Source organism: Parasteatoda tepidariorum, chromosome X1, assembly GCF_043381705.1.
Source record: "Parasteatoda tepidariorum isolate YZ-2023 chromosome X1, CAS_Ptep_4.0, whole genome shotgun sequence".
Lineage (NCBI taxonomy): Eukaryota > Metazoa > Arthropoda > Arachnida > Araneae > Theridiidae > Parasteatoda > Parasteatoda tepidariorum.
The window spans coordinates 47,567,034-47,591,808 of NC_092214.1; the positions used below are offsets into that span (position 1 = coordinate 47,567,034).

At 27.8% G+C, this 24,775-nt stretch overlaps 1 protein-coding gene and 1 long non-coding RNA gene across 3 annotated transcripts in view; one reads left to right on the forward strand and one right to left on the reverse strand.

The window, feature by feature from the left end:
• LOC107453345 (solute carrier family 4 member 11) overlaps positions 1-24,775 on the forward strand; it is a 346,640-nt gene that overhangs the window by 84,238 nt on the left and 237,627 nt on the right. The gene's annotated exons all lie outside the window — the stretch shown is intronic.
• Positions 21,286-24,775, reverse strand: part of LOC139427150 (uncharacterized) — a 32,484-nt gene continuing 28,994 nt past the window's right edge. Inside the window, exons 2-3 of the long non-coding RNA XR_011638309.1 lie at positions 24,488-24,632; positions 21,286-21,581 (exon numbers count right to left, since the gene is read on the reverse strand). This is a non-coding gene — a long non-coding RNA (uncharacterized lncRNA). The remainder of the gene's footprint in view (positions 21,582-24,487; positions 24,633-24,775) is intronic.

The following is a 24,775-nucleotide window of genomic DNA, read 5'->3' on the forward strand; positions in this document are numbered from 1 at the left end:
TTTTTCTTTTCTTTTTCATGTTTTCACTACATCTATCTATATACAAATGTAAATGTTCGTTCAACATACTTTTAAATTAAATGTTAAAAAAAATTATTGATTCACTTTATTAATGTATTTAATAAATAGAAGAAGAATCCATATTTCTCGATCAGAAATACTTTGAAAAACTAAAAATAATCATTCTTATCAAGAAAGAGAATTAATGCTGTCCATTTTCATTCAACTCATACCCCTAATGAAATGAATAATAGATTTTACTTGAATCGTAACTTAATAAAAATCACATCTCGTTTGCCTCATTGGTAATCAAAAAAACATGATTTATTAACATTATTCCGCAACTTATGAGATATTTTAATCAATTTGCAAATCAGATGACTTGCATTTCATCTTTGTTTATTCTATTGATGTCTTAGCTGTATTTAGTAACTGGAATTTAACCTTTTTATTCTTTGCAATTTTCAAAATTGCATCATAAATTAAGTATTTTTGATATTTTCTTAGCACAATAAATAAGAATATTTCTTACGTAATCATAAGAAATACTTAACTTACGATGATAAAGTCTTTCTACTCTTACAGTATACTTTATATTGATATATTTTTAAAACTTATTTAATTAGACATAGTTCATTTCACTTTTTAGGCAAGATATAAATATTTTAATTGAATTTTAATTTCCTTAGGTTTGTAATTTACTGTTAATGAAGATTAATGTTTAATTGATATATTTGTAACTTTAAAAACGATAATTTTTAAATAATTTATATAAAAATACACTCGATACATAGTAGATTTAGAAATATTTATGAAATGAATTAGGAGTTTAATGTTCACTTTAAAGATTTTGGAGTATAGTCACCAAAAAGTTTGGTAGTGAGGTAAACTAAATTTATTTTCAACTAGAGAGGAGTAGTTATTATGCAAAAATTAAATAAATGACAATTAATAATAATTAAACATTTAAATAACAATAAAATAACAATTGAAAGAAATAAAAATTGTTTGAATTAAGTAAAATTGTAAAAGTGGGAATCTATTGTTAAAAATATGCTTGTTTTAAACAAAATGTTTTTTTGCAACGAAACTATAAACTTGAATCTAATGAGCAAGAAAAAATGTGCAACAAAAAATGACTATATAATTAAATAAAATTATACAAGTGAAAAAGTAAATAAAAAATTTGAAATTTCTGAAAATATGCTTGTTTTTAAACTAAATTTTTTTGCAATGAAATCAAAAACTAGAATATAATGCGCATGAAAAAATGTTGACAGTAAACAGCTAAAAAATGAGTAAATAAATAAATAAAACTTCAAAAGTGAAAAAGTAAGTAAAAAATGTGACTACATTCAGTGCTGAAAGTTTCAACACCAAAAATGGGAGCAAATGTACACCAAAGTATTTTACGGCGTAGATAAGTTTTGGTAAAATTGAAGATCATGGGTTCATTTAATATTAATATTAACCAAGCAGTCTCTAAGACCACACCACAGAAGCTAGTAAGTTTCTGTTAGTTACTTTGCAAACGAAGCTATGTTTAAATAAATGTGAAAAATATTACACTTATTTACTTCCTAATTTATTCGGAACTCTATTATCCAAGTGGAATAGTTCTTAACTTTAAGGGTTTCTATCCAAGTAGTGCAGTTCTTAACTTTAAGGGTTGCTTTGATTTTTATTTTCATTATTATTTTCATGACTATTTTAACAACAATCGAATACAAACGACAATTACTTTAGTGAATTTTAATAAGTGTGTTAAAGTTAGTTTTTTTAAAAATAATTATTACTGAAAAGGTTTTAATATGAAATATAATTTAAATTTTTTTGGCAACTAGCAATATATTTATGATTTGTTGGCGCATAACATAGCAATTATTCTATAACATAACAAATTGAAATTCGAACAGCAATAAAATAGATTAAAATTTGATCTTCATGAATCGAGTTTGGTGGCGAATATAAACTTCCCAATAAAGAAGAGTAATTTATCCACACTGAAAAAAAGCAGCATCAAAGCTACCAGAACATTGTAAAATTTACGGTGTTTCTGGCTCTTATGGAAACATTAAAAAGATCAGTAATTTTTTCCAAAGTGCTTTAATAAGGATTTTGGTAAATTTAATAATAAAATATGATTTTAGAGTAGATAATTTTATAATATATGATAAAATTTGGTAAATGAGTTAAAATTCGATAATTTTACCACGAGGATTTAGACCATGGCATACAAAACATTTATTCGGTTACATTTACTTTTCAGTTTTGTATTTTTTACTAAATGCGTGGTAATAAAACCATAATTTTTAAAACCAGTGTTATCGGTAAAGCTTTATCATATGAACGGAAAAATTACCAAATGAATGGTTTAACACGGCATATTTTGGTTTGGTAATGTTATTACCACCCAGTACGGTAAATTTTATAGAATTTTTTCTCCGTGCAGTAAAACCTAAAAAAAAACTATATACGATGGCTCTAAAATGCGTGCTTTTAAGAAAATCGTGCATGTAATTCTACCAGGTAAGACTTGTTCTCAGTGGCATTCAGAGATTTTTGGATGTCCGGAGCAAACTAGTCGACTAAATTCTCCTCAAAAGAGGACTGTTGGTGAAAAAAAGCCAATGTACTTGAAGAAAAAAATATGACTTAAAATATATTTTTTTATATTTTTGTATGTAATCTAATGGAAAATCATTCCATGGTAAAAATTTATTTTTTACACTAAATGTTCTTCCATTCTTTTCCTAAATACAAAGGATATTTTAATTTTAATGATCTGAAATTTTATTATTAAATTTGTTTGAAGCCGGATAAATATCTCTCAAAACCTTAATTTCGCTATAAAAAAATACACTGTAAAAAAATTCGATAAATCTTCAACCAGTATTTGGTGCAAAGTTTCTCAATATCCCAAAATTTAGTTAAATGAAAGATTATTTTATTTTAGTTACACCATAAATTGTAAAGTATGATCGAGAAATACTTCCATGGTGCAACTAACTGCACCAAATTTGGTAAAAGACACAAAACATTGACGGTGGCTGTAAACTGAACGATGTTTATTTACGACGCCATGTTTTCTTTACTACTCGGACTCGGTGTATCGGGACGACAAAAGGATGTTTCTTCAAGTATCAACTGACTACACAAAAATTTGGTAAAAGACACAAAACATTGACGGTGGCTGTAAATTGTACAATGTTTATTTACGACGCCATGTTTTCTTTACTACTCGGACTCGGTGTATCGGCACGACAAAAGCATGTTACTTCAAGTATCAACTTAGTTAGGTAGGTAAATGTCTTATTTGCATTGATAAAATTTTATTTCTTTTACGTGGCCTTTGGTTGTATAAAATGGTTAGAGGTATGTCATGAAATAACCTACTTACGGTAAATAGTTTTGTTGCGGTAAATATCGACCTTGACCTGCATTTGAGAGCTTTAAAAATACTAATAATGTTGCAGACTTCCTCTGGTTTTATGAAAGAAAAGAAATGTAGTATAAAAATAGGTGTTTCGTTTCTTCAAAACCCTTACATTTGTTGCAGCCTTCTACTGGTATTTGGGACTATTGACAATACCAAAATATGGTAAAATTGATCTCAATTTTATGTAACCAGCAAATGAATACTAATATTTGGTGCAACATGGCTCGAAATTTTCAGCAGTGTATAATAAATTTAAAGTTTTATTGTTATTTTTTTTCAACTGCATGTCTCTTTGAGCTCTATGCCTGAGGCAGTAGCTTTCTTTTTCCTCACTGCATGCCATTGCTTGTTTGCTGAGCAAGGTAAAGCTTCGCTTACTTCTGCTAAGTTCCTGTAGCAGTCTATTTTGCAAGCATGCATAATATAATTTATCTTTGTAATATTAGAAATACCGTCTATTACTTTTCTTTGGCCATTGAAAAATAAATGGAACTTTTAGTATTCGTTTCACTCAAAAGAGAAAACCAAAAACTCTTAACTGACTTTCAGAATAGCTGCTAGAACATTGGTAGATTTTAAGTAAAAATGCTCTCTATGCTGTAATATTTCCTGCGTATTTTTTTAGGTTCTTGAAATAAAATAAATAACACTAAAAGTATGTTGTATAAAGGGTTTTTAAAACTGTACCATAATGGCAAATTACCACTTTAGGTGCAATGTCTTTTTTTATGTTTTGGTATTTTTATATCATCGTATGATTCATGTATGATTTGATCATATATGATACACCAAATTATATCGCAAAGTGCATTTACTGCTGTTTAAAGATAGATAGTTTAATTTTTAATATTTTAGGGAGTTTGTTTTTTATATTTTGTATTAAAATCAAACTTCTGCGAGCTAATTTTTTTTCAATAAACCTATGTACATTTGAAAATGCTACATACTACTACTTTTGTAATAAAGTATTTTTCTCGAAAAAAAGTTTTAAATACTAAAATAAACTAAAAATAACATTTATTTAATCATTAAATGTTTCTAGCTCAGGAAATAGCATAATTAATTCATGATATCAAATTTGTCGCTCTCTGTAAAAACTTCCGGATCAAATTACGGTAAAAAGTGCCTGCACTCGTTACCGCAAAATCCATTTTTCCGGAACATGCTACGGAACAAAAAAATCTGATATACCGTTGTTTATTACAGTAATAAAAACGTAAAATCACTGTATCTCTCTAATTAAATAAATATTACTGCAAAAATTATGATATAATATTATACTGTAAAAAGTTTACGATAAAATACATTTTATGGTAATTGCACCATCAGTGCCGGTACTTTACACCTTTATTTGATTCGAAAGTTTTCACAGTGTATAGTGTTTCTTTATACCTTCAAACAATTAGAGGAATTTCATAAAAAGCATGTATTACATGCTTTTATATACAAGACATGTCTTTGTATTATTTTCTTAATGCAATAACAAATTATGTATAATTATTAATATTCATAATTATTGTATAACTAAAGATATACCTGTAATTATTAATACATTACACTATGAGAAAGTTTGTATCACCGGCATCGGTACCTTGAACCAGAATACGGAATAATTTGGCTACAACTTTATACAAGAGTGAAATTGAACGATGTTACATACCTTTCAATTCCACTCCCGTAACAGATAATTGTGACATAATATTTTGTAATTAAGCTTTAGAAGCACTATACTATGATTCAATCTTGAATCATATTAAGCAATTTTGAAGGATATTAGTGTTTAACACTCTTCAAAGTTCTTATTTTGCATATATAAATATAATAATAGATGTTATTGAAAGTAAAGCAGAAAGAAATTTAGTAGTTTTAGAATGGGTGTGCTTTACAAAAGTACAGGGTAACAAAAAAGTATAGGGATCACTTTTGTGGTTATCTACCACTAAAGTTTTAACCCACTGACGGTTCTGCACGTAAAAAGTCGCATTTTAACCTGCAGTCTTCTCTGCATAGCAAAACCGGTTTTCCCATGTTAATGGATAGGGGAACTGTGTGTTGGGGAGAAACATTCTCCCAATTTTGCCCATTTCCTTAACCGCCAGTGGGTTGAAACCTTTTTACATATATAGCATACTGATATAAAGCTCTGCTATTAGACTTTCAATTGCAATGCTATTTAATAAAATCACAAAAATGCCTTTGAAGAAATTTGACAAAAAGCTAATTGGTCAAGTACAAGCATTTTTAGAACTTCGATGGAGCCACAAAATTATAGAAACCCATTTTAAAAAGAAAGGTATTGCGATTTCACTCAGCCATATCAGTCGCATCAAGAATTCAAAACTCGGATCGATGCAAAATAATGTAAAACCAAAAAGAAGTGGACGGCCAAGCAAATTGAAAAAATCAAATTTGCAGAAGCTTGATAAGATGACTTCAAAACCGGATCCACCAACACAGGCAAGCATGGCTAAAGCTCTTAACGTGAGTCAGCAAGTTGTAAGCTATAAACTAAAACAAAAGTTGAAGAAAAAATGCCATAAAAAACTAGGAGGCAACGTTCATGGCCCCTCTACAAGCTTCCCCGTAAGGACTGATGACGAAAGTTCATTACAACTGATGAAGCTTGGATCTATCTATCTGATACCAATGCTAAATCTAAAGTTCAATATCTTAGTCACGGGCAGAACAGGCGAGACTTGACACCATCAACCACGGTGCCTCATCCTAAAAGCGTAATGGTTTGGATGGGCATATCCGCCCATGGTGTGACCAAACCTCGGTTTGTGAAACCTGGGGCCAAAATAAATTCTGAGTATTATATACAGAAGATATTAAAGCCCTTTCTTAAGGATGATTACTGCAGATTGTACCCTAATGGTGATGCTGTGTTCCATCAGGACTCTGCCCCATCGCATGCATCTAAGGTCACCCAGAAATTCCTAACAGATCAGCAAGTGCAATTCCTGAGACCAGAACAATGGATTCCAAACAGTCCTGATGCTACACCATGCGACTATTTCCTATGGGGACATCTGAAAAACAAACTGAATAAGAGAAGAATTTCTACATTGAGAGACCTTCAAAGAGCTATTAGAGAAGATGTGAAGAAAATCCCCCAGAAAATCATTTTGCGGGCTTTAAAATCATAGCCGAAGCGTTGTAGACAAATCTATTATGCTGGAGGTCGACATATTGAGAAGCATCGCTGAATTTCTGTAATAAATTTTGGAAATAAAAGCATTCAAAAATGATCCCTATATTTTTTTGTTACCCTGTACATAATTATTTTATCAGGCATATGAAATCATATCGTATATAAAAATAATCCTGTTGATTTTATTAGGGCTAATTTAAAAAGAGAAATACTTTGACTTGCATAAGTTTGTGTCAAAATTAATGAAAACTTTATGCACTGAGAAAAAAAAAGTATTTTCAAATCTACAAGAATATGGTAAAATTTGCAGTGTTTTGGCTCTATAGGAACACCAAAAGGCAAGGTAATTTTCACCAAAGTGCATTGGCAACAACTTGGAAAAATTAACAATGCTATATAGTTTTAAAATATGTGTTAAAATTAGATGAATATGGTAAAATTTGTTAAATTTATCATGATACACTAGAGCATGACATAAATACCCTTTATTTGGTTAAATTTACTTTTCAGTCTTGTATTTGTTACAAATTGTAAGGTAATAATGAGTATAATTTTGTAATTCAAAATTTTCGTGTGAACGGAAAAATTATCTAACGAATAGTATAATGTATATTTTAATACTGCATATTTTGGTTTTATTAACCAGAATTATGTTTCTTTTTTTCAACCAAAAATTTCCTTACTATACTGTGCTGTAGCTTTAATGTTACCAGAATTTTGTTTTTCCGTGTGATAATTTAACCGTGTAACGTTTTTAAAAAATTACTTTAAATTATCAATGCTTTATAATTTTCCTTAAACTGAGTAATTTATTATAACTGAAACAATTTTTTGAAAAAAAGTAAAACATACCTAACTTACAAAAATTGAATTGTATTCTCCAATTTTTTTTTCTTTTATATTCCCTAAACAGTTACATCCAAAATGGTTTCATCTTTAGTCGAATAGCAATGCAACTCTAATTACTCATCAAAAAGTAATTACATAGAGTAATAGAGAGTAATTAAGTTAGAGTTGTTATTCATTTACTACTTTATGTTAAACGCAAGTTAGGACAGGAAAGAAAACCAATTTGCCGAGATTAGAGCCTATGTTATCTGTATACGTTTATTTGTGATAGAAAGATGAGCTTCTTTGGAAAGCTATGATTCAGTTTTCATTTAGCTGTTTTTCAAATTTGATTTCAAAAAAAAATTATATAGTTTAAGAGCTTATTTGAAACTTTTGTTAAATGAAATTTTAATAAATTTAAAAGAAATCTACTTTAAAAAGATAAAGTATTTTAGTGCAAAGAGTGATCTTTTTTAGTGCGCAGCATTGTAGTCTGAAAAACTTGAATTATACAGTAAAAAATTTAGCAAAATTAATTAATAATTATTATTAATTACAGATATGATATATTCGGAAACATGAAAATGTGTGTGTGTGCATTTAAAATGGCCCTTAGTACCTATTTCAATTCGTAATTATAAAGTAGCGTAATGATTTTATGAATGGTATTATTATAACTATTATATTAATAATATTAAAAGTGGTTTTACGGATATACTTTTTACCGTAATTTCATTAAGAATTTCTTATAGTGTACTTTAAGAATCATTTTTATACCTTAAACTTTTAATGTAATGTCTTTTCAAAATGTCATAAATGTCTTTTAAGACATTTTAGATTAAAAATAAAAATTAATTTCAATTTTAATGGTACACTGAGAAAAAAATTGTAGTTGAAACTAAATGAAAACTATACCATGTGTCTGGTTCTATGGAAAAGCACCAAAGAAGCTCAGTAGCTTCAACCAACGTGCCTTGGTAGTGATTTTGGTAAAATTAACAATAAAATATGACTTTATAATTCCGAAATAAAATTTGGAAAATATGTTGAAATTTGGTAATTTTATCATGATACACTAGCGAATGGCATAAGTATTATTTATTCGGTTAAATTTACTTTCAAATATTGTATTTTTTTACTAAATGTGTGGTAGTAAGAACTATAATTTTGAAAACCAGGATTTCTGGTCAACCGTTAAAGAAGTCATGTATTTAAAATTCCATTTCTCAGGAACAAATTCCAAGAATTTTGTTCAAATTCGGTATTTTGTCTTGCAACAACACATTCTTTAAAATAATGTAAAAATTTGTATACCTTAGAATTCAAATTTTTTTCTTGACTACTATTATAAAAATAAAAAATAATCACTATAAATTAATTTTTAATTTTTGAATTTAAATGCATTTAGATAAAGGAATTTTGTAATTGTGTGCAAAAACTTTTCAATTCGTTTAAAATGTTCGTTTGATATAGTGAAATACGCGAAAAGTAAAATTACCATTAAGGGGTTGAAACCTTGTATTGGCCAAATTATTAAGATCATATTCCTCAGATTGCGGCTGCACTCTATATTTTGAGAGTAAGAAATTCAAAAGCGGAGAAAAAAAGGATTTTATTCAAAGAAAGTACATTTTTGAATTTGACTTCGTAATTTAAATGCGTTAGCATATTTGTGGTCACAAAACTGCACAAACTAGTAGGCATATTTGCAGTTACCCCTATGAACCATTCAGATCGAGTCCTAAAGAAGATAATTTTGAATGATAAAATACAAAATTTGAGTCAAATTGGTTGAATAGTTCCTGAGAAATAGGATTTCAAGAAAGTCAGATTTTAAAATTCAATTTCCTAGGAACTATTCAACCGGGTTTACTCAAATTTTGTATTTTGCCATGTAAAATTACGTTCCTTCAAAGGATGCAAAAAATTCAATACCTTTCCAAACATTTTATCGAACTTTAATAGGTAAAATAATAAAAAACAATAAATTATTACGAAAAGTTTGTATTACATGAAATTATCTTTGGATAAACGAATTTTACAATTGTGTTCAAAAAGCATATTGAACTTTAAAATTTCTCAAGATATAGTAAAATACGAAAAAGTAAAATTAACATTTAGGAGTCCAGACCAAACTATAGGGATCATATTTCCCAGATTGTGGCTATCCCCCATATCTTTTGAGATCAGAAAACCAAATCCGTCGAGAAAAAGGTATCACCCCTTCGAGCTATTAAGATTGAGTCCTAGAACGTGAAGATCCAATGTTTAGATCAACAGTTACTCAGGGCAGTCCATTTTTTTTGTGCACTATATATTTTGACAAATAGTAGACTAAAAATGTCAGTTCTTTAGAAGCAAAGCTAATTTCAGGTTTGAAATCCCCTTGCTCGAATTAGGAAAGATCAAGTCTTTGTAGTATTCAAGTATTGGATTATAAATGCAGCAAAAAATTTGTTCCCGAGGGTTACTTAACACATACTTATTAACTCGGGAAAGTCGAATGTTTCACAACTATTGTTATGTGATATTTTAAACTCTAGCGAGGAGTGTTTCATTCGTTTATTCTCAAAGTGACGACAAGAAAACAATGAGATTTTTAAAAAATATATATTATTGTGGTTTTTACAGGTTTTGGCAGCCGAAATGAGATTTTGGTTTATTCTGTAGTGCGCATTTAAAATTTCATTTTATCGATATATCTTGTGTGTGTGTGTATGTTAAAGTTTTCCACCGTAACTTTTTTTATTTATAAAAATTTCTTCAAAATAAATCAAGGAGCATACAGACAAAATACGTGAAGGATGCTAGATTTTGCTTCTATGAAATGTTCGAAAATGAAACGTGACCCTGCATTGTCACGTAATAGAAACTTTCTCCGAGAATAATATCTTTGTTTTTTTAGAGTAAATAATAACACGTTACTTTTGTCAAAGAAAGTATTTAAACGCTGCGTTTTTAGTAGAGTGAACTATTTTAACCTGTCATGTTTACACGAATGTTCGTAACAGATAGTCATATGTTTAGATCTTAGAATAATTTTTTTAGTTTTATAGTCAAATGCTTAGAAATAAAAAACGTGATTGTCAAAACTTTGTATATTTTCCTTAACATATTTTAAATTATTAGTAAAAAAATACATTTTGAATTTTTTTTATTGCATCTTTATATGTGTGACTAATCCCCTCACTGTCTAGCGGCTGCTAGACATTATCAATGAGTCCATACACTCTCAAAAACTCCAGGGCAAGCAAAGGGTCTGTCACGAAAGTCTCATTGGAAAGCATCTTTATATACTTTATTTAAATATTCATTCAAACTTCAAACTTTTTTTAACTGAATCCTCTAGTATGATTGAGCTAAGAAAACTCTTCTTAAATCAAAGTGTTTTGCTTAGAAGTGTCATGAGGATATTTTTGCTCAGTAATCTTTCGGCGTGACCATAAAATGTCCATCAAAATACTTTGACTATTTTTATCTGAAAAGAAAAAAAAGTTAAAATTTTTTTTATTACTATAAACCAATTGATCAGACAAAATTTGTGAAAGAAGTTATTAGGCGTTTTTGATAAAATCAATTTATAATTTGAAATTTGACTCAATAACCTATTAAATTGCATTATAAAATCTTTAAAATAATATAAAATGTTTATTATTTTTAAACATTTAAATTTTCATGTTTCGGTTGACATTTCCTTATATAACACACTAAGAGATATTAAATTTCTGTGATATTAATAACTAAAATTTGTGCCTCTGAAAAACTTTATAAATATATACTTTTTATAAGAAGGATCTATAATGTTAAAGTTCGTTTTTTAAGAGAAAAACCAATATAAATTCTTGTGAATAGCAGCATTTATCTAAAAAAATTATGTATATATCTTGTCATTTTACCCATTGAAACTTCTCATTTAAACAACTTGGGCTGCATACATTTTATTTAATTCTAATGAAATTAATAGTTTCCTCTTTTTCGAAACACATGTAAGTAGTTCTTCTTAGTAGTTCTTAATATAGTTCTATTGCCTTATCATAATATANTATATATATATATATTTAAAATAGTAAAAATATGATTTATAATGCAGAAAAAGCTTTATTAGAATGGGAATACTTTTCTATAGCACAGTGATTTATGTTTTCTTCTTGTTTTGAAGTTTCAGCTATTTCTTCGAATCTCAAGAAACTAATAACATCATTTGATGTTTTTCTACGATAAAACTGTTTGCTTCCCTTCCATATTCTTTTTCTTTCCTTCATAGAATTCTTGTAAATATAATTGAATTTTTGAGACATGAATATAGAGGTTTCTTTCTTCTCCTGATAACGGGAAAATGTTATCATTTGAGAGTCATAAAAATAAAGTTGATATGAGTGTTCAGATAGAGTTGGCTGAGATCCACATTTCATCAACAAAACTTTTCAATTTAAAATCTATTCATTTTTATGTTTAGAAATAGAAGTAAATTCAACGAAACTATTATGTATTTTATATAATAAAATTAATTGTTATTTCTCCAATCATTTAACATTTTAATTTATTTGCATTTGTTCGAAGAGGAATTGCTATTGGCAGTTTTAAATCTTGAGGAAAAAAGTAAAAAAAGAAAAGCATAGTGCATAAGGAAAATTTTTAAAAAATAATTTAATATTTTTTTCATTAGATAAACAAAATTTTTTCTATATTGCTTTGAATTTGAAATCATTTTTAAAAGTAATTCGCTGGTATTAACATATTATGTAACTATAATTATCTATAATTTGAATACTCAGAGAATACATAGCTACATGGAATAATTGTAGGGAAATTTTAAATTAATTTTATTAGATAAACTAATAGATAAACTAATAGATGTATTAGTTTTTCTAGTAACTATTTATAAACTCTAAATCAGAAGTTATATTTCTACAAAATTCAGGTAGTCGAATTTTTCTCACATAGTGACTTATGATGTTTTAATAAATGTTCATATGTTTTACACCAATTTTGATTTTTTAATTTGTCATTTAAAATAACTACAAAATAAAATAATTTTAAAAGTATTTATTTTTTGGAATCCCTTTAAAAAAATGTTTTAACTTTTTTAGTTAGATATGAGTTTACTTTAAGAAAAATAAAATTTTTTTGAAGGCTTTTAAGATCGTGATAGGAAGATACGATTTTAATACTGTTTTGGATCAGACATAATTCATTTTATAAGTCAAAAAACTTTTTTTTCATATTACTATATACTTACTTTGAATAGTTTGTTATTATAATGTTCATAATTAGTTTCACACATTGAGTGCTCTACAAAACAACATTTAACAAGGTCTCTCTAAATTATTGAATTTTTGAGACATGAATATAGAGGTTTCGTCGTTGATGGGACCTTCCATGATGGGACCACGTGCTGACTATACTACCTGACCATGAGTTGCTATTCAATTCTGAATCTTTGTGATGTCTTATACCTCCCTTTAAATTTGTACTAATAATCCGTTGACACCCTAGTGTCTCAAACAATAATAACAGATATGTTTTTGTCAAATCTAACAATACAATAAGCTCATTCGATTGTTGAATTAAATATAAGCTTTTGTTGAGTTATTTATAAATATAAAAATACTCCCAGGAACTGTGTTGTGCTTTATTATATTTATCTAAGAGTGGGAATTTATAAAAATGTATCATATTTGTTGTAATTATAGAACTAGCTAAAAAACACGACAGTTTTTTACATTTCAAAAAGCTTCTATTATTTTTTTGAAACCTTAATCAAAGTTATTCAAATTTTATTGAACCTTGATGCTTACACTTTAACTTGAAAAAGGAAAGAAAGCAAATACGTGTCAGTTCCATCAAAAAAGTCCTCCATGATTTCTAATTTTTCCCAATACTTGATCCTGGAGTTTTCTTGTCTTTTAGGTTGGATCAAAAATGACAAGGATGCAGAGTTGAGCACTGATAGTCATAAACTCAGAATTGAGTTGGTTGTTCAACACCGGTTATTAAATAAAATAAATTTAAATAGGTTTCCTCAGGTGAATTTCAACAATTCTTTGTTTTATAATTTTAAAAAAATTAACACTTTTTTTTCGTAATGAATAGAGAAAGGAAGAAACGTAAAGTTTAGATGTGTTTTGATTTAATTTGAGGCAAGCTGTATGCTTTGCTTAATATATTTTGTATTTTTATTACATGTTAAAATTATTTATTATATGTTGTATTATATGTTTATGTGTTTTTTATTTTATGCTAAAATTTTTAGCTAGGTCTAAATTTAGTATGTATACATTCAAAAAATAAAATAAGATAATGTTTGTCATGAATTTAAGTATAAACCTGAGATAATGAACACACTTAAGTATTATTACCGCAAATGATGCATTTGATTTCTGTTATGTTCTTGATAAAACTGTATTAGTGTTTATACCATTATTATCTTAAAAAGCTTAGAGTTGGAATTTAGGTATTTACAAAGAACTTTATATTTGACTGGATTTTATTTAATAAATTTTAAATTAATAGTTATTATCACAAAAAAAATCATGCTATTTCGAGGTGTTTAGGTGACACTGTGCACGAAGCCGATGACTGGTAGAAAGTTGTAACTACGCTATTTTGTTTTGACGTAACTGTGCCCAAAATTTAATCAAATAGATCAGTTCTTTGTCTCAAAATTCGACTGCATTGTAAGAAATTCTGGATAAAATTTAGGTTTAAATGTACCAGAGCCCTGAATGACAGTACTTTTTATCCTGAAATTTATTTTAAATGGAACATAATTCAGAAAAAATAATCTGATATACTGTAATTTTGTACAGTATTAATTTCCAAAAAATCCCGCAATCACACTAATTAAATAAATATTACTGTAAAAATTGCAGTTTGATTTCGATAAAGGTGGATGTTGCCGTCAAACGGATTTTTTGGTTCATGCACCTGAAGTTCAGTGTAGTAAAGTAAAGTGTTTTATACCGTAATTTGACCCGGAATTTTGTTCAGTGTACACTAATTTACAAGAAAAAGAAAAAAGAAAACAGCTTTATTAGTTTATTCTACTTAAAAAAAACTTATTTTTAAATAATGAGAACTTATTTTTCTCAAGTAAAGTAAAGTAACCATGAAATTTTCTAAAATACGTACCTACTTATCCTCTTCGTGCCAGCTGGTACGAAGTATCTTTTTTCAGGCACCCCTATTCTGAGCCAGTATTTTTCCTCCTCTCATTCATTTAATTTTTCTTTGTACGGATCTTGGTGCATATACCTTTGCGAAGTATGTTTCGGTCTTCCTCTCTTTCGTTTTCTATCGGGCGTCAAGTATAGGGCTTTATAATGAGCATGGTGAAAGAATAATTCCACTATTATTTCCCACACGTGATACCTGAAATTAATAGATAATTTGTCAGAAAAATATTTTTTAACATTGTATTTAGATATGAAGTATCTTATAGCGAATTAGGAATACTTTAAAATATTTTCACTCATTTTGATTTTCAAACCCACTTAAAATTGTTATTTCTTATTGTCTCTCGAATAGGGAATTGTCCCTGAAAATGCAATTTTTCAAAAAAGGTTTACTTTACTTCATAGTTAAAGTTGAAAAAGAAATTAGAATTACTCATTTTATGATTAAGAATAATAAATTTTGGTATTAAACTTTCAAAATTTGCACTAATAATATCGTAAAATCAGTTTATAAATTGAAAACTAACCTTAGAGTATTATTTAAAAGGTGTAGTTGCTTAAAAAGAGCAAAATAATATTTCAAAATCCTCATTTTTCCTTTTAAATTATTCTGTCAATATCATCTAGAATATACCTATAGAAGTTAATGCAAAAATGGGGTTCTAATGTAATTTTTTTGTTATATAATCTTAAGGTTAAACAATCAACAAATATTTGATTGCTTTACATCATCCATCCTATTTTATGTCACAGATAAAGTAATATGCTTTTCAGAACTATTAACTTTCCGTTTTTATCATTTCCAAACTTCTCAAGATGAAAGAATGATGTTTGTTTTTAACATCTTTCTTGTAGATAAACAAATGTTATATTCCAGTTAATGTCTTGAGAACGTGATAATAATGTCATGATGTCTGCAAAATATCCTGTTTCATCTATGCCTACAAAGTTTCATTTATATATAAGCATTTCAAACAAATCTTTTAATGGATTATTGTTGATTATTGCCAATGGATTAATGCTTGTTCCTAAAACTATTTTGAGTTTAATATTACGGAACTTAAATGGATTTATAAATATTGTTTCACAATTTTTGAATGATTTTTTTTAATTTCAAAATAATTTGACCTTTACATTACAATATAAAAATGTAATAAACTAAAATGTATTGATGGAAAAGTCTTGAATTTGTACAGCATATGAAAAAAAGAAATAAAGCAACAATATTTTCTTCTGAGCTAATGATAAGATTTTTCCCGATTTAAAAATGTTGCTGAAAGTATAAATACAATTCCTTATACTTTTGATTTAATAATTTTGATGTAAGCAATCTGTTGTTGCAATTGTAAGCAATCTGTTGTAAGCAATTTTGATGTATTTGAGACCGTTAAAAATTTTGTGTTTTTTAGTTCCAATGTGCAAGTTTTTCAGGATAATTTGCTTTTTTCTTTCATCACTTTTTAACTTCTTGCGCTAAAAAGTGATATTTGTTTTTAAAATCTTTCAAACATCTCTCCTATACATTTTAGGTATGCTATAAGAAATACTTAGAAAATTATTTTATAACTTTAGAAGTGTTTAGATCATGTGATTTCTCACACATATCAATGAAGTTTCAATGAGGTTTGAAGCAGCGGCAGTAAATTACGAATAGAAAAAAGTGTTTTTCAACTTCCCTGCGTCAGAAAACATAGCAAAAAACTTTTAACTTGTTTCGATTACTTTAGTAATTATATGCTATAAAATTTTGTAGATATAGCTTGAATTTCAAGGAGATATGGAATTGTTTTCTTTTTTAGAAAGCTAATTTGTTTGCTATAGGCTTTTTACAATAACTCTCGAAATATTTAATGAAATTAAACCAAATTATAATAATAACAAAATATCATTTCAAAATTAAAAAAAAATCTGACAAAAATTGCGCAAGATAAGAGCATTGAAAGTAATCCTTTCAAACTGTGTATGCGTGGAAAATATTTAGAATTTTATTTCCTCATAATTTTGCTTTGAATCGTAGTTAATAACTTATGATCAAAATTCCGATTTAAATGCCTTAAAAATTCAAACATTTTCCAGCAACTGTTTTGAATAGATTTTATGAATTCTGTAGAAAAGTTCTATATAAGGGGTTTTCCACAGATTTTATTTTATACTATTAAACAAAATTTATTAAAAAGGGTTTTAATATAAAATTTCATTGCTTCAATGAAAAATGCTTTTAAAAAGATAAGCGTTTCACAGTTTTTCAATGAAAGTTCACATTTATAATTTTTTTGTTAATGATCATGTACATTTGTTTATTTACAAAGTATATGCAAATTTGTATTTAATAGTTTTCCTCAATTTCAACAGCGGTAACAATATTTTGTTAATTTCGATTTCTCTTTTGAATATTTTAGATTAAGCACGCGTTTAATTTTGTATTCCAATCCAATTAAATTATTTTACTATTTTGAGAAAGTATCAGACATTTTTTAAGATTCATATATGTTAAACAAATTTTTCTTTGGATTTCCACAGCAAATTTCATCCACAACTTAAAGAACCAGTATTTTCTGCGAAATATTCAAATTCTATATGAAAAATTTCTGAAACCCTCACCAAAAAGTTATCGATATGATGAGTTGCTAAGCAATTAAAGTAAACTAAATTTGAACAGAAAATTAACTTTTTATCGTGATTTTAATTCGCTATTTCATGTCATATTTTCTCTATGTAATTATCAATAACACTGTTTTTGTTATAAGAAATAGATATAGTGCCTCATTTTTAGTGTTTTTCTCTTTTTTTGTTTGTTAAACTAGTAGAAGTTTTTTCATTTAACTAAGTGATATATTCTTGTACTAACAACCATACATTTTTGTCAAAGCTTCTTTTTAAACCTTTCAGCTAATTTATCTAAATCTTTTAAAACTTTTAAAACTTTCAACAACATTTCCTTGATAACAAAATTGATGTAACAAGCATAGTTTAATCAACAATTTAGCAAGTAGTGACTGGGGAAGACGAGTCCATTATTTCAAAGTTACAGCTTTTATCCCAAAGGAGCGCGAACTGTGACATTCATTATTTACAAACAAGAGCCTTGATCTATCTCAATTAGTGTTTTTACTTTTTATTTTTTTTCTTTTATCATCGTCTTTCCTTTAGCTAATATATTCTTTTTTTTTCCTTTTCTTGTCCTTTCCCCACAAATCTGTTCGCATTAATCATTTTAGTCTATCTTTCTGGTACTTAATTTTAGCCCTATTAAATGTTGAAGATGTGAAATTGACAAGAAAAGAGAAATTAATTATAGTCAATGAAAGTAATAGACATCTATTAAGCATAGTCTCGGAAGAATTGTTTACTTACTTTACTTTTATTTTAAGGGTATTTCGAAAGATGTAGAAAAAGGTCTCAGTTTCTATTAAGGGTTTTCAGGTGTTTCCCTTTTACGTTTTAAATAAACAAATTCAAATTTTCAGACAATGTTCTCTCTCTCTCTCACGCACACACATACACACATATAAATATGGTGTTTTTAGTTAAAGTTTGGTTAAAGAAACCTTCTTAATTGAAATAAACGCATAATTAAAATGCTGTTAAAAGTGTTTAATAAAAAGTAAGACATATTTTGACTGAATTAATATTATGTTAAAATAAAAATGAAGAAATTAAATTATGAAGAATGTATTTTCGGTATTAAAAAGAACATTTTACTTACGGAATATAAATAAAAAAATACTGGTAAAATTGCCGTACTGTATTGTAACGACATAAGCAAACAAAACATTATTCCGTTTAATAAAACCAAAGTATACGGTATTTAATAAATTTTTTTATTATTGTTCCGTTCATGGTTCTGGTAATGGTTTAATGGAAATTTTGGTTTTCAAAATAATAGTTCTTTTTACCACACATTTAGCAAAAAAACTAAACTGAAATGTAAATTTAAAAGATGAAAAGTTTTCCTTCCTTGATCTAAGGTGTCATGATAAAATTACTAAATTTTTCCTATATAACAAATTTTGTCATATATTATAAAAATATGTGATAAAATTTGGTTGGTTAATATAGTAACAAAAAAAATAGTTAATTTTACGGAAATCATTTTCAAAATACTTTTGCAAAAATAACAACTCTTTTTTGGCTTTCCGATAGAACAAGAAACACAGTAAATTTTATTCTATTTCGGTAGTTTTAACCATAATCTTTTTCTTAGTGTATGTTTATGCTCATTTAAAAACCTTTCTGAGAAATTAAAGTGTTATATTTTCGAAGAACCACATTTTATTTGATTGAAAAACTAAAAAAAAAAAAATGAACTATAGAGATTGTACCTGAAAACTTTCTGATTTTTCCTTAAAAAAGTCTCATTTCTAACAAGGTAAGCCATTAAAAACCCTTGCAATAGTAAAAGATGAATTATAAATACTATAATGAGAGCTTTCATAAGTTATTCATTTTGCTTTGTTGAATCTAAGTTGTTTTCAAAATTCGATAAAAAACTTACTCAATGTCGGATTAAAGTTTTTATAAAGGTTTTAATATTATTTATTCATTTATCTGAAATACTAGTTAATTAAATGAGTGATAAATAATATAATGTTATAAAGTTATTGCGAGGGGAAAAATGATTGCTTCTCATTTAAAAATGATTTTTTTTCAACTAGAGCAGAAATTTAGGTCTATGTATTCGGGGATATGTTTAGTAATTTAATTAGTTTTAGTATAATTAAAAATGAGTAACTTACACTATGCACACTGGGAATAAGTAAACTATCTAAGTAAGTGAAGTTTGAATTATCATTACAGTACATTTTGCTAATTTTGCCACAACTTTGCTAAATGGAATGCAGCAAATTATTAGAATTTAAAACTGATTAGAATTTTAAAACATGTTTGATTTTCAGAGAAATGTACACTGGTGTGCAAAACTTAAGCTACAAGTGGTTTTTCGGCCACAGCTCCCCCAAAAAGTATAAGATAGCCATGAAATTGCAGTATAATATGCACGTAATTCAGTAGAAAGATTATTTGAATGCAAGTTTCAGAAATAAAACGTCGTAGGTGATATAAGTGTACGAAAACCTTGTGGGTCGGCGCGCGCAGGTCAAAGCTGTGATAAAAGGATGAAGAGCGCCGTAGTTAAAGACATTCGCTGCAAGTGCAAGCGATTTGTTTTGTGAAACATGTCTTCAAGAAATCATTTAGACGACTTTACTCGAGGAAGAATGATTGGGAAGCTTGAGGAGGGGCGTAGTGTGACCAGAGTCGCCGAAGAGTTCGGGATCAACAAAAGTGTTGTTTCTTGTGCTTGGAATGCCTTTAAAACTACAGGTACAGTTGCTCGGAAGGTTGGTGGTGGCCGTCCAAGGAAAACAACACCAAGAGATGACCGTTACATTGTCCTCCAGGCGAAAAGAAACCGTTTTCAGTCAGCGAGGACCATATCTCAGCAACTGTGCACAGTCACAGGACGACAAGTATCAAGATTTACAGTGGCCAGGCGCCTCCACAAAGGTGGCTTATTTGCTAGATAGAGATCGTTACCGTGGACCTGGAGTTGTCGTCTGGGGTGGCATTATGTTGAATGGGGGGACTGAGCTTCAGATCTTCGACCGAGGTTCTGTAACTGGAGACCGCTACTGCAATGCGGTAATCCTACCCTATGCGCATCTGTTCCGAGGGGCCATTGGACCAGACTTCATTTTTATGGATGACAACGCCCGGCCACACCGTACTGCTAATGTTCAAGAGCTACTGGAAAGTGAAGATATCACACGAATGGATTGGCCAGCTTACTCTCCAGATCTAAATCTCATAGAGCATGCGTGGGATGCATTAGGGAGACGTCTTACGACACGACAGTATCCTCCTGGTAACACCCTTCAGCTGAAAGATGCGTTAAAGGAGGAATAGAGACGTTTACCCCAAGAACTCCTGGATAATCTGGTGCTTAGCATGGAGAGACGATGCCAAGCAACAAATACAGTAAGGGGAGGGCATATCTCATACTAGGGAACATCTGCCAGTTGTACTTACACTTCTTCAGGCAATCATGTGTAGCGCCACTATAAGTCAAATAAAGCCTTTTTTTTGTTCCATACCCTACTTTAAGCTTTACATTCATTTCTGCGCCATTATTCGTTTACCATCGTTTAAGTACATATTCAAATTTCATATCAATCGGATGATTTCTTGTAGAGTTATGACAAAAAATACACTTGTTGCTTAAGTTTTGCACACCAGTGTATATTTCATAGTAAGTATTTTCAAGGCATAAAATATTTCAGAAAGGAAGTTTATTGAAAAACCATGACTTTTCGTTAATTTAATTTGCAAATTGAATTAAATTTTATGATTAAATTTTTGAAGGAATTAACCTTTATCGCATTTATAAAAAATACTTTCTTCCCAACTAATTTAACATCATTCCTTATTATCTTCATAACAATACTAATTTGATTAGCTTACTTTTTAAGAATATTAGTTGGATGACAATTTCAAATCATCCTTAAATTGTTTTTTAAACAAAACATTTCTTTAAAAAACATTCAAAATTGCATTTTTTAAATTTGTTGCAACAAATTAGTTTAATATATTTAATTTTCATCATAAAATTAATACAGGCATTAGAAATGTTTGTTTTAAAAATAGGGTAAACTATGTACGTTTCTTTGATATTTTTAAAGTTTTTTTGATAATAATAATAAAAGTGAAAGTATTCATTACTTTCTACCACAAGTGAAGTTATAATATTAAGACAGACACTGTTAAAAGTGTTTGTGAGCAAGGACGGAAATTATTACAACAGTTCTAAAAATAAAATAGCAACTGTTGAAATATTTCTATTACTTCTTGCCGAGAACATGTTAATTTAATCTCACCTTCAACAGTCGAGCGGCAAGTTTCCCCCTTATTGATTTTTGTACCAGGGCGTCAACTTCTTGCCAAGTAGTTTAACCTTTCCAATGAAAATAATCTTCTTATTTCATTTCTGGAAAATAAATACTTTGAAAATTTTTATAAGAAAATTTACATACTAGTTCAAGCAAGTAAATAATATTCTTCGAAACAAATTACTAATAAATATATTTCAATCTAGTAGATACATGTTGCAATATTTTAAGGATATACCCTGTAAAAACTTCTATATCAAATAATGGTAAAAAGTACTGGTACTCAGGGTACCGGTAATTTTAACGTAAAATTCATTTTCACAGAAACGAAAAACCTAATGTACCGTTATTTTTTACAGTAATTATTACTGTAAAATCACTGAATAACTCTTTAAGTAAATAATACCGTGAAAATTACGGTATAATATTTTATGGTAAAAATGGATTTTACGGTAAAAAGGGATTTTACGGTAAAAAGAGATTTTGTCGTAAAATGGATTTATCAAAGTGCTTGTACTTTATACCGTAAATTCATCGAGAATTTTTTATAGTATAGAAGCTAACTTTAGCATATTTTAAGCGTTTTTTTTAAAATGATTATATAATGGATAATGGATATTTCTTTATTTGCTGTATGTAAGTTGATTGATTTTCTATACTTTTGAAATAATTTTCTCTAGAATGTTTTATGCAATCTGGCAATTTAAAAAAATTATTTTTTTTCTAGCAATTTTAATTAAAACTAATCAAATAAATCAGTACGTGATCCCAATTGCAAAATCTTCCCTTGATTACTTTCATGAATAAGTTTATGAAAAAAGGCAAAAGAATGAAAAAAGTATGGCATTTGAAGATGAATAAAGACATATAACTCCCCTTTCTAGAACACTTGAACAGTTTTTCTTTCATTATTAAATTTATTTATCTTTTTAAAAACTTAAACACATCGTCAATTTTCATATTTTTTACATTATGCAATTATTTTGTTGTCACTTTAAAAAAAGCATTGTTCTTAAAATGTAGTTCTTAATTCTTATTATAATATTCGTCATCCATAAGAAATGCATTAAGTATACCACGAGGGATAAATGTTAATTGTATCTATTCTTTTTAAAGCAGAACATAAGCGTTTGAGTTAATTTAAATCACAAATGAAATTTTGAACCCATTTTCAATTATCGCAGTTCAGGTTTCTTAGTTATCTTGGCGAACTGTTACGTTGAATTTACGTTGGAGGATTAAAAATACACTGACAGTAGTTGCGTGGCACAATGATTTACTGCATTGAGAAAAAGAAAGAATGGTCAAAACTAACAGAACATGGTAAAACTTACCGTGCTTCTGCGTCAATGGGAACCAAAAAGATCGATAAATTTTACTAAAGCAGATTGGTAATATTGACAAGAAAATATCATTTATTCGGAAGATATCATTATTTGGTAAAATTTACAAGAAAATATCATTTTATAATAAGAGATAAATTTTGGCAATTGTAAAATTTGGTAGTTTTATCATTATATCTTTGAGCATGGCATAAAAGCTATTTATTCGGATAAATTTACTTTTCAGTTTTGTATTTTTTACTAAATATTTAGTTATAAGAACTATAATTTTAAGAACCAGAATTTCCGGTAAATGATTAATATTTGAACGGAAAAATTATTAAATGAATGTTTAATATACCTTATATTTTGGTTTTATTAACCAGTATTATGTTAGTTTTTACCAGAAATATCATTGTCATACAGTTTGGTAATTTTACCATATTTTTTTCTGCGTGTGTTCATTTTATTATATTTAAATGGAGAAATCAATTCTGCTTATTTTATATTTTTAATCTAAAAACCTCGTGCTTGTTTAGTGTGTAGTAAGAAGCTTAAATAGTAAATTGTAGTAAGCAGTAAATTGAAGTAGAAAACAAGATGAAGACATAAATTAAGTTTAACACTTTAGCTCAGGCAACGCTGGCGAAACTTTTTGTTTAGGGCACACTTGGGATGCTTCTTTTTAAAAATACTTTCGTTATCTTAAGCTTTTTGGTTTTCTCACTTTGCAATAATTATAGAAAAATAATCATACATAATTATACTCATTAAACTTTCTTGAAACATTTTAATCGTTTTTGCGAATTTTATTCTTCTAATTTTTAATGTGACTGAAATAATTAATAATTTTTTTTAGTTTTAAAAATGCATTGTTAATATGAATAAAAATTATAGTTATTCGCAATTTCTTCAATAGATGTTCAAAATTCTTATTAAAGTAGGAAACTTTTCTTCATTAACACTGTTTATCACAGCTTTAAAATCAAATCAAAAAGAAGTCCTATAATGTTTCTGAAAACTACTTCAAATGAAAAATAGTTTTAAAGATTTTCATGCAGTTTACTTTAAATTTTAAATAATAAAGTTTATAGTAACAAAAAAAAACATGAAAATAACTATTGAGAAAAAAAATAATCAAGCTTTCATCACTTGGAAAACGTGCGTTGCGTACGTTTGTTACATTTGACTAGGTATATAACATTAGTTTGATTAGTAAATGAAATTTTATTTAGAAACTTGATGTACGAGAGTATTAAATGCTTTTGCATTTTCTTAATCAGAAATGGGCTCTTCTTTTATCTCTGCCTTAAAATTAAGTTTTTCATACAAACGAAATTTGTTTGTTTAGATGAATGTTTTAGTTTAAGTAGTAAAGTTATGCTACATTACATTTAGATATTAGTTATTTAGATATTAGTTATTTATATTTTAAAGAGATATGTTTGTTATCCTGTCCATCTTTTTTCTTCAGTTCATATAATGATGTGTTTTAAATTATTCTGACACTACTAGTTACATTCGAAAGTTCATATTTAGAACTTCTATAATTAATTCCATGCATAAAAATATTTTTCAATATTACACTAACATAATACCAATTTTCAATATTATACAAACATAATAACAGTTTTCAATGTAATACCAATTAAAATCAAGTATGTGATTAGAATGATACTAACTAAAATCTGGGACTAATTTCAAAGTTTTCATCCAATTGGCGCAGTAAAGAGTGATGTTCAAAAGCCGAGAAGAATTTGAATAAACTTGTTGCAAAAGTCATTGTGCAGATCAATTCTTATGCAAATTACCTGGAAGCTGAGGTTTCTGAAATTAGAATAAGATTCTTTTATCTTTTAAGATGATGCAGTTTATATTTGATTTAGAATATTAACGTAATACTTGAAATTTGGGGGTAATAAAAAAAAAGAGATTTAAAAGTATCTCATATTCCTTTCCTTTAGCGAAAT